General features: G+C 42.3%; 1 protein-coding gene across 1 annotated transcript in view; it reads left to right on the top strand.

Moving 5' to 3' along the window:
- Kif5c (kinesin family member 5C) overlaps positions 1 to 11,523 on the top strand; it is a 155,098-nt gene that overhangs the window by 52,585 nt on the left and 90,990 nt on the right. The gene's annotated exons all lie outside the window — the stretch shown is intronic.

Below are 11,523 nucleotides of genomic sequence, written 5' to 3'. Positions count from 1 at the left end.
GCTACTGCCTCTGTGCCAGTGTAATTGGGAATAGATGCCTTCCATTAAAAATCCTATGATTAGCAAGCAATAATCATTGTCTTTGAGTTGTTACTCTCTAAATAGCTGCTCCTCTCTCAGTGTTTGGGCTTTTCCATAGTATGAGATGTCAGAAATTGATAGTCTCTCCCTTATATGTAAAATTTTTATGTTTTGGTATGCCAATTAAAAGTAAATTTAAAAACATAGGCAATATCTGGAAACTCTTGTGAAGATAGGATCTACATGAGACCATATATAGAGTGAACCACAAGGGAAACCATTAGAATAGAATGAGTTTATATGTGTGTGTATACATATGTGCATATATATATACACATATATGCATACGTTTTTCAGAGCATTAGAAATGATTATATATGATTAATATGTGTGTATATATGATTATATATAAAACAGACATTTCAGAGCATTAGAAATGATTTTATATATGTGTGTAAATATGACACTGTGTGTATGTGTGTGTGTAACTACAAAACAAGCATTTTGAGAGCACTAGGAATATAAGCATATTCATTTAATGGCAATGAAGAGTACCTTATTCTCCTTTGACAAGAAATGGTTAGGGCATGATGAAACTGATGGGACCTTAAAAGATCCACTCAGGCTAGTGTGAGGTAAGTGACTGCGTTTCTGTATTAGTGCCTCTTGTTATTAGAGTCCTACCAATGTCAAGATTGAGTGGTGGTACTTGGAGGCTTTTTTTTTTCCCCTAGAGGCCAAGACTCAGGAGACTCTGAAGTTCATCATAGCCCCCTGACTCATGATACTTTGTAGTAGGCTGATGAGCTTTCCTTTGTCTATATAAACCCTTAATGATTCTGAAGATCCAAACTAATTTAACTGGATGTCTTTATTCTCTCTCTGTTTTTTGTTCATTCCATATCTCTGAACTGGGTATTATAATATTTTATATTGTAGAGTCTTGGCATCCCCCATGCTCCCAACTTTGTCTACAATGCCTAGGAATTCAGCACCATGGTTACTGGATGCTCTTGTGGAGGTCCTGCTAACCCATGTTCCAGCCACTCTGGATATTTGCCATCCAAATTAACTAGACATGGAGCAGAGAATATTGTTTGTGCTTGTCTAGTTCTGATTTCTTGAAAGGCCATTTACTATAGTATAAGACCCTTGGGAAGAAATATATTTAGGTAACTATTATTATTTATCATGTACCACCTATGGACTTTAGATGTTATTTTTTCTTAAATCTTGATCTTATGAGGAATAGTATTGTAATTCCCACTACAATGAAGTGGAATCAGATCCTCAGAGATGGGATGACTTAGTCAGATCTATTAGGAGAGAATAGGGCTAGAACTTGGGCCTTGTTTATTTGACTGATGTATATTTTTCCAAATTCCTGTGACCCTTATAAGCATCACACAAAAGTTTATTTTATAGGTTGTTCCTTTTCTGTCATATGGGTTATTAGCCATCACTTGAGAAAGACAAGGATAAGAATGGATGTAGGGGGAGAGTAGAGGAAAGAGAACAGTGACTGTGGTTTCAGAGCCTTGTAGTGGCTCTGACTGTGTGCTAGTCACAGGGGCATTTCCATTCTGAAACAGTGTCTTTGCCTGGTGACTTCTATTCAGGCTAGCCTGGCCCAGTACTCACCTGGTGTCCAGCTAGATTACCTCTACATTCAGTGCTCATGGTTTCCTTGGCTGGCAAGAGTCTTAAGATTCCCAGTTGTGTATGGCCTCTTGGTCACTGTTGTTAGATATCCTGGTGTTTCTAACAGGTCTTTCCACCTGGAGACTGTAGGAGAATGTGACAACCTCCCTACCTAAATGGAGTTAAATGGTCCAGCAAGATCAGAGCTCAGAGCTTCTAAATCTATGCTGGAAGCAGTGAGTACTTCCACTTCTGTCTCAGGAGAGGAGAGGGTACTTGGTACCATAGAAGTTCACTGGGGTTTGCCTATTGCTGGCTGGCTAGTTCCTGGTTGGTGAGGTGTGGTAGGTTATATGGTGTGAGTTAAGAGCACATCATGCCAGACCCTATCACAAAGAATGATTTTGTTTGGCTGAATGTGGCTCATATGTGGAAACAGTTATTTTTGTTTTGGCTGAGAGTTAAAGAAAGCATTTCTCCTGCAGGGGAACTGTCTGCCATTCAGTGTGATGAAATTGCCTTTCTGTGGATGGTTTCTGATGGAGGTGGGCAGGGCGGTATGGTGTGTGGCTTGAGCAATGTTGAGCACCTTCTTTCCCCATTCTCCACCCCTTCCTCTTGCTGCCATCTCTGTGATCTAGCCCCATGCATGCAGTACTTGTCCTTGCCATCTCAATTCTCCCCTCTATGGAAAACAGACTAATTTTTTTCGAGGCAAACTGAAAGTGTATTGTCCAATGTTAATGCCACCTTCCTTAGCAGCATTTGGTAGAAGATCTTTTATAGATTTGTAAGAAAAAAGTATACCAGCTTACTATTTTTTTTAAAATTTATTAATCATGTAACCAAGTTTTGGTTAAAGCAAATGCACTTCTGGAAGTAGTTATGTTGAAATAACGCTTTAAAAAGCAATAAGAAGATAAGATAAAACATAGACTGACAAAAAAATCCCTCAAAATAACTGTAAAACCCACCAAATCTTGGAATTTGGGAGTAAATAGGCAGCAATGAACTCCAAGAGTTATCTTCTTTTTAAATTACAAACTAAATCAAAATTGAGTCCATAAGGGACAAGGGACATTAGCTCTTTTCAACCTGAACTGAACTTGAGAGAGGTTCTCCAACAATGTATTAATTGTAACATGGATGTAATACTTTAAAGACCAAAGTTTGTTCTTTTTTTTTTTTTTTGCCAGTCCAGGGCCTTGAACTCAGAGCCTGAGCACTGTCCCTGGCTTCTTTTTGCTCAGGCTAGCACTCTGCCACTTGAGCCACAATGCCACTTCTGGCCATTTTCTATATATATGGTGCTGAGGAATCGAACCCAGGGCTTTATATATATGAGGCAAGCACTCTTGCCATTAGGCCATATTCCCAGCCCAACCAAAGTTTGTTCTGATGGGATTGTTTATGTTCTCTTTTTCTTTTTTTTTTTTTTTTCTGGGTTTTTTTTTTTTTTTTTTTTTATTTTTTATTTTTTTTTTTTATTATCAATTGAACATAAATTTTTTTTTTTTTTACAAGGTGCTGTGCAAAGAGGGTGCAGTTACATAGTAGGGCATTGTGTACATTTCTTGTGATATCTTACAACCTGTTTTCCCATCCCTTGTCTAGGTCAGGTAGACCCATATGCAGTATACAATGTATCAAGCACATATACAGTGTTCACAGACTTGGTCTCTACTGTCTCTCCATCTCCCTTTGTTAACAGTCATATATCAGGGAGATCATGCCCCTTTGTTTTCTGTGTTCTAGGCTTGTCTCACTCAACATTATTTGTTCGAGTTCTGACCATTTCCCTGCAAATAACAATATTTCACCATTCCTAATCGCTATGTAGTATTCCATTGTGTATAAGTACCATATTTTTTGGATCCATTCATCTGTGGAGGGGCATCTGGGTTGTTTCCAAATTTTGGCTATTGTGAATTGTGCTGCGATAAACATGGAAGTACAAATGTTCTTTTGATATCTTGGGTTTTGCTGTTTAGGATAGATGCCTAGGAGTGGTATGGCTGGGTCATAGGGTAGGTCTATATTGAGCTTTTTGAGAAACCTCCATACTGTTCTCCAAAGTGGCTGTACTAATTTGCACTCCCACCAACAATGGAGAAGGGTTCCTCTTTCCCCACAGCCCCTCCAGCATTTGTTGTTTCCTGAGTTCAGAGTATAGGCCATTCTAACTGGGGTGAGGTGGTATCTCAGGGTTGTTTTTATTTGCATTTCCTTTACTAGCAGGGATGTTGAGCATTTCCTCATGTGTTTCTTTGCCATTTTTATATCTTCTCTTGTGAAGTCTCTCTTTAGCTCTTTTGCCCATTTCCTAATAGGTTTATTGGGCTTGGAGGGGCTTAGTTTTTTGAGTTCTCTGTAGATGACAGATATCAGGCCTTTGTCTGTTGCTGTGCTGGTAAATATCCTTTCCCATATCGTTGGCTGTCTTTCTATTTTGGTGGCTATGACCTTAGCTGTGCAGAAACTTTTTAATTTGTAGTAGTCCCATTTGTTGAGTCTTTCCCCTATTTGTTGTGCGCCTGGGACTCTATTCAGGAAGTTCCTTCCTGTGCCTATAAGTTCTAGTGTCTTTCCTACTCTGTCCTTCAGTAGTTTCAAGGATTCAGGTCTGATGTTGAGGTCCTTGATCCATTTTGAGTTGATCTTGGTGCATGGTGATAGGCTTGGGTCTACTTTGAGTTTTCTGCATATGGCTGCCCAGTTCTCCCAGCACCAGTAGTTGAAGAGGCTATGTTTATTCCATTGTATGTCTTTAGCTCCTTTGTCGAATATCAGTTGGCTGTAAGAGTGCGGTTTTATTTCTGGGTCTTCAATTCTAATCCACTGGTCTTCCGATCTGTTTTTATACCAATACCATGCTGTTTTTGTTATGATGGCCTTGTAGTAGAGCTTGAAGTCTGGTATGGTGATACCTCCTGCACTATGTTTTTTGCCTAGAATTGCTTTGGCTATTCTAGGTTTTTTGCTGTTCCATATGAACTTATGGATTGGTTTCTCTATTTCAGTGAAGAATGTGGCTGGGATTTTGATAGGTATTGCATTGAATTTGTATAACAATTTGGGCAGTATGGCCATTTTCACTATATTGATTCTGCCTACCCATGAGCATGGGAGGTCTTTCCATCTCCTTGTGTCTTCTTTGATTTCCCTTATTAGATTTTTGTAGTTTTCATTGAATAGGTCCGTCACGTCCTTGGTTAAGTTGATCCCTAGGTACTTTATTCTTTTTTTGGCTACTGTAAATGGAATCGTTTCCATAATTTCCTTTTCTGTTTGTCTATTGCTGGTGTACAGAAAAGCTGCTGACTTTTGTGGATTGATTTTGTATCCTGCTACTTTGCCAAATTGGTTTATTAGATGTAGGAGTTTGGGTACTGAGTTTTTTGGGTCCTTGAGATATAAGATCATGTCGTCTGCGAATAGGGATAACTTGATTTCTTCCTTGCCGATGTGGATCCCTTTGATGTCCTCCTCTTGCCTTATTGCTATGGCTAGGGATTCCAGTACTATGTTGAACAGAAGTGGGGAGAGTGGGCATCCTTGTCTTGTTCCTGTGTTTAGGGGGAATGATTTAAGTTTCTCTCCATTTAATATGATATTAGCAGTTGGTCTGTTGTATATGGCTTTTATTGTTTTGAGGAATGTTCCATCTATTCCTGTTCTCTCCAAAGCTTTTAATAGGTATGGATGTTGTATTTTGTCAAAGGCTTTTTGGGCATCGACTGAGATAACAATGTGATTCTTGATTTTAGTTCTGTTTATGTGGTGAATTACATTGATTGATTTACGGATGTTGAACCATCCTTGTGACTGAGGGATGAAGCCTACTTGGTCATGATGTATGATATTCTTGATCACTTTCTGGATCCTGTTAGCTAATATTTTATTGAGGAGCTTTGCATCTGTGTTCATTAGTGATATTGGTCTGTAGTTCTCTTTTTTTGTTGGATCTTTGCCTGGTTTGGGGATGAGTATGATATTAGCTTCGTAGAATGAGTTCGGGATTTTTCCCTCCGTTTCTATTTCGCGGAAGAGTTTGAGGAGTATTGGAATTAGCTCCTCACTAAAGGTTTTGTAGAATTCATTGGTGAATCCATCTGGGCCTGGGCTTTTCTTAGTAGGGAGGTTCTTGATTACCTCCTGTATCTCACCGTAAGTTATTGGTTTATTTAGTTGATTTATTTCTTCTTGGTTCAGTTTGGGCAGTTTGTACTTCTCTAAGAATTGATCCATTTCTGTAAAATTATTGTTTTTTGTTGAGTAGAGGTTTTGGAAATAGCTCCTTATGATTGTTTGAATATCGTGTGTATTTGTTGTAATTTTTCCTGTGGAGTCCCTGATTTTACGTATATGAGTCTCTTCTCTTCTTTTTTTTGTGAGTCTTGCAAGGGGTCTGTCAATTTTGTTTATTTTCTCAAAGAACCAGCTTTTAGTCTTATTTATTTGTTGAATGGTCTTTCTATTTTCAATCAGATTTATCTCTTCTTTAATCTTTGTAATCTCTCCCCTCCTAGTCGTTTTAGATTCTGTCATTTCTTGTTTCTCCAGTTGTTTTAGTTTCATCGTGAGGGTATTCACCTGCTCTGCTTCCATTCTTTTAATGTGGGTACTGAGTGCAATGATCTTGCCCCTCAGTACTGCCTTAGCTGTGTCCCATAGGTTTCTTTGTGATGTGTTTTCTTTGTCATTGTGGCTTATGAATTCGTTGATTTCATCTTTAATTTGATCTGTGGCCCAAGTGTTGGATAGCAGCGTGGGGTTTAGCCTCCAAGAGTGTGTATAGGCTCTGTGGTATCCTTTGTTGTTGAGGGTTACCTTTAATCCACTGTGATCAGATATAATACATGGGATGATGTCAATTCTTTTGTATTTGCTGAGGTTCTTTGTGTGGGCTATGACGTGGTCTATTTTGGAATATGATCCATGGGCTGCTGAAAAGAAGGTGTATTGGGTCTCTGTAGGGTGGAAGGTTCTATATAGGTCTGTTAGATCCATTTGGGCAATGGTGTTATTTAGGTCCTCAGCTCCCTTACTAATCCTCTGGGTGTTGGATCTGTCTCTTGGAGAGAGAGGAGTATTAAAGTCACCCACTATGATTGTGTTTGCATCTATCTTGCTCTGTAATTCTGTGAGAATTTGCTTGACATATGTCGGGCCTCTTTTGTTCGGTGAGTATACATTTATCACCGTGATGTCTTGATTCTGGATTTTTCCTTGTATCAATATGTAGTGTCCTTCTTTGTCTTTTTGAGTGGACTTTAAAGAGAAATCCAGCTTGTCTGAGATCAGGATGGCTACACCTGCCGTTTTGGTGGGTGCATTTGCTTGGTAGATCTTGCTCCATCCTTTCATTCGAAGCCTGTTTTTGTCCCTTGCTGTAAGGTGGGTCTCTTGTAGACAACAGATGTCAACTTTTTGCTTGCGGATCCATTCTGCCAGTCTGCTCCTCTTGATCGGGGAGTTTAAGCCATTTATATTTAAAGAGATCAAGGATAAGGGTGTTTTTTCTCCTTCCATTTTCTTGTTGGGCTGTTTTTTCCTGTTGTTTTTTTTTTTTTCTTCTTGTCTTTAGTGAGCTTGTGTTTCTGCTGGACTTTGGCTATTGAAGTTTCTTTCTGAATCTGTCTGTGTGTCTTTTACGATCTCTGTTGGGTGGGCTTCCCCTCTTAATATTCGCTGTAGGGCTGGTTTTTTATTCACATACTCCTTTAGCTCCTCTTTGGTGTGGAAAGATCTGGTTCTCCCTTCGAATGTGAACTCCAGTTTCGCTGGATATTTGATCCGAGGTTGTAAATTGTTATTCTGAAGTACTTGGATGGTGTTCTTCCACTCACTTCGAGCTTGGTAAGTTTGTGTGGATAAGTCGGATGTTATTCGAATCCTCTTCCCATTGAAAAAAGTTTCCTTCTTCGCTTTGGCTGAATTCAGAATTTGCTCTTTAATCTTGAGGTCTGTAGTCTTGAATATTATGTGCCTTGGGGTGGTTTTCCTGGGGTCTGGCCTGCCAGGTGTCCTATAGGCTTCGGTTACCTGGATGGGGTCCCCTGTGAGATTGGGGAAGTTTTCTGCAATAACTTTATTGAGAACATGATTAAGCCCTCTGCTCTGATATTCGGCTCCTTCTTCTATTCCAATTATACGCAGATTATATCTCTTGTCTTTGTCCATTAGTTCCTGGAGTAATCTTCCCTGAAGCTTCACCTTTTCTTGGAGTGTGGTCATTTTCTGGTTGTTGTCAGCTGCTTCATCGTCCAGGCGAGAGATTCTGGATTCCATATGGTCCACTCTTTGTGTTATGGTTTCAATTGCGGAGTTTATGGATGTCAGAGAGCTATTCATGGTTGTCATATCAGCTCTGATCGTGGAAATTTCTTCCTTTAAAGAGTTGTATTTTAAATCTATTTTTTCATGCATTTCAATTCTCAGGGTGTGGAGATTTTCTTTAAAGGCGGCTTGCATTATATCCATTTTTGCTTCCATTTCTTTAAACGAGGCTTGCATTGTATCCAGTTTTGCTTCCATTTCTTTCTTGGCTTCCTGGGTGTCCTTCCAGATTTCCGCTCTAAACTCCTGGAATTGTTTTCTGATTTCATTTCTGACGGTTTCGATCATTCCTGTTAACATGTCCTCATTTGCTTTTTTATTCTCCATCTCCTCTCCAGTCGTGCTGCTTTTTGGAGCTGGCGAGTTGGCTTGTCCTTTGATGAACTGAGTTATGTTTCTTTGTGATTTGCGCATCTGGAAGTCTGTGTAGTTCTTCCCTCCCTTCTGTGTAGGCGTGTCTGCGTCAGCAGGTGCTGTCGCTGTGGCCCCGCCCACCAGTGCAGGGCACGCCTATCAGAGCGGGCGCTTTCGCCGGGGCCCCGCCCTCCTGTGCACTGTGAGTCCCCTACAACAGGCACTTAAGTGGGGTCTGCCTCCCAGAGCGAGCCCTGGGTTGTTGGGTTGTGCTTGCGCCCTCCCGCGAGTCCGTTGGGGGGGGGAAGCAGTATGTGTGGGGCCCAGTGGGATCGACTGTCCGGGTGTGGCTTGGCACCCTCAGACCTCGCCTCCGCTTCGAGGAGGGGGAACGAGATCAGGCTCAGGTGACCCTGCTGGGCTGGTATTGCCCACCAGCGCCTGTGATTTTAGTTGTAAGAGTCCGCAAGGTCTAGGCGCCTCGGGTGGGGCTTGCCCTGCCGGCCGTCCCTGGCCCCTGTTGGGAAGGGGACGGGGCCGGTTCTGCCAGTTCAGGAACCTTTGGGGGCTTGGGGCTGTTCCGCCCTTCCCCTGCTAGACTGGCTTCCCAGTGCCTGCTGGGAGCTTCCCGCCTGATTTGGGGAATCTTTGTTCCCACGGGAGTGGGGAGGGGGAGGGAGGGAGATATATCGTCTTTGTCGGGCTTGGGTCTCCCGTTGGGGGAAGGGATTATGGGGGACTCACTTTTGCTGCTTTGTGTGCGTGTCCCGCACCGCCGTTGGCCCTTCAGGGGTTGGCGAAGTGTCGTGGTGGCTCCCCCGTTCCCTCTTTCTGCCGCGCTGGGTTCCCTTGTCCGAATCCGGTGTGGACCCGAACTTCTCGTCGCTGCTGGGTGTGTCTTGGTCCGCACCCTGCTTTGTGTCCGTGGGGTCTCCCGCTATATGGATTCTGCGCTCCTGGCAACCTGTCTGCCGATCGCCGGGTTTCCCTTTCCCAGCCTGACCCTGTTTGGGCCAGGGCCGGCTGGTGGGGGGAGGGTGCCCCGATTAATCTCCGGCTCCGTGTAGGTTTTCGGTTCTTCTTTTTTGCTCCTTTTTGTTTTCCTGCGTTTCTCCACTGCTTCTGGATGCTGGTTTTGCTGGGTTCTTGGTGGAGTGTTGGGTGTTGGAGTTCCCAGCTCGCTATTCAGTTGGTGCGAGTCGGGGTGCCTCCCTATTGTCTCGGCGCCATCTTTCTCCCCCCAGGTTCTCTCTCTTTTTCTTTTAAAAAAAATAAGAAATTGGGCTCAGAGTTGAAATGATAAAGAACAGGTTGAATACATTCTAATGCTCTGACATGATATAACCCTGTCCTTGACCACAGTTTTGGGGACAGGAGCTAACTACTAACAGTTGTAGGTCTGTGCATTGTGCTTGGCTAGGATATACTCAGGAGGCCTTGTGCAAGCGCCCTGCCACCTTGCTTTTTCTTGTGGAAGAAGCAGCACAGGCTGTGGACTCTAATGTTGGCAGGGCCCATGCTTTGAGCTGATTTTCTTTTATGGTGTGGCAGTTTGCTCAGAGCCAGCTCCTTGTGGCCTTCAGGGTGATGATGGCTTGTGGGGTGGCCATTAGATGTCAGATTGCCACTCTGTTAAGAAAGAAGGGGAGCTGGACTTTGGCCTTGATGCTCTTAGGTTTGTCTGGCACCTGCACAAAGGGTCCCCAGACCTTTCGTATGCAGAGCCTTAAAATAAGGAGGGCATTTTTAGTTTGGCAGGGAGGATGTTGAAATTCGAATGAAAAGGAAAGATGGTTTAATTATGTGTTTGTGGCTTGCATTCCCGTTTCTTAGAGTTATAAATATAGAATTTTAAAGACACACCGAAGGGTGAGACCTTGTTTGGGCTCTTCAAATCACATCTTATCTGTGAAAGTGTAGAGGTACTCTGCTCTGCCAGCATCTTCAGGCCTGGGGAATCTTCTCTCTGAATAAGTGGGCATTTCCATATACACTCAAGCTTGAGCCTCTATCCCTAGCCCTGACTTCAAGTTTTTACTTTCTGTTGTTGCCTGGGAAACCTTTTTCAGAACTGATATATGTAAACATGTGAAGAATATCTCACATTTCATTCTCTCTCTCTCTCTCTCTCTCTCTCACCTTGATGCAAATTTTTGAGGATGACTAGAATTTAAAAAATCTTGCTACTTAGTCTTTCTCTCCTTTCCTTCCCTCCTTTCTCTTATTCTTTTTCCTAAAGGAAAAATCCTCTTTATCAGATCCCACCTCAGATCAGCAAAATGCATATAAAATGTGATTTTGACAAAACAACAACAACAACAAAAAACCCAGCAATGTAAAATTCAGACCCCCTTCCCCTTTTTCAGTCGAAATGGGTGGATGATGAGTTGATTGCTAGGCTTGCCTTTCTCCCGTGTCCCTGAAGAGGACAGTCTGGACCTGTTCCTCTTCTGCTGTCATAATCTGCATGCATAAAAACTTCCTCCCTGGTGCAGAATGGCCAGTGGGGGATATTAATTGTGCATCATTTCCATTTCAGTGATGTTTGTGTGAATGAAGGGAAGGCAGGAGGGAAATGTATTTTAATCACCTCTGCTGCTTTGAAAGAATTCCCACAGACAATCTCTAGCTCTTTAGCAGCAGCCCTCATCCACATGCTTCCCCTTGTTCCTGTGTGTAATGGAAGCCAGCCTGCTGTGTGTGTGTGTGTGCACACGCGTGTGTGTATGCAGGCACTCGTGCTTGCACAGTGTGCTCATTGTATAACTAAAAGAAATTCCTCATGCAGATGGGCCTAGGTGGCCTAGCTAGCACCAGAAATGAAAAAAAAAAAAAAGAGACATTACATTTAAGTGGGACTCTTGCTGGTTTCCAGCCTTATTGAATTGTCACCATGAGGTTCAGTTTACAGCTTGGGACTTTCTCCCTCCCCCAGCTCTGGGATCTGTGCTGATGGAGCTCCTGTTGGCCTTCAGGAGCAAACTCCCTGAGGTGCTGGATTGGTCCAGGTTAGGTTGACTCAGAGCAAATCTATAGGCAAGATATTCTCATTTAATGGACTTCAGAGACTTTGAATTTGGATAATGTTTTCCTCCCTAAACTGATCTCAGTATGGGAAAGAAAACGTAAATATCCTTACTATTAAACAAGTTTTCTGTTTGGTGATTG

This window comes from Perognathus longimembris, chromosome 4 (assembly GCF_023159225.1).
Source record: "Perognathus longimembris pacificus isolate PPM17 chromosome 4, ASM2315922v1, whole genome shotgun sequence".
Lineage (NCBI taxonomy): Eukaryota > Metazoa > Chordata > Mammalia > Rodentia > Heteromyidae > Perognathus > Perognathus longimembris.
Note: the sequence above shows the minus strand (reverse complement) of the source record. Positions and strands in the feature narration are given on the sequence as shown.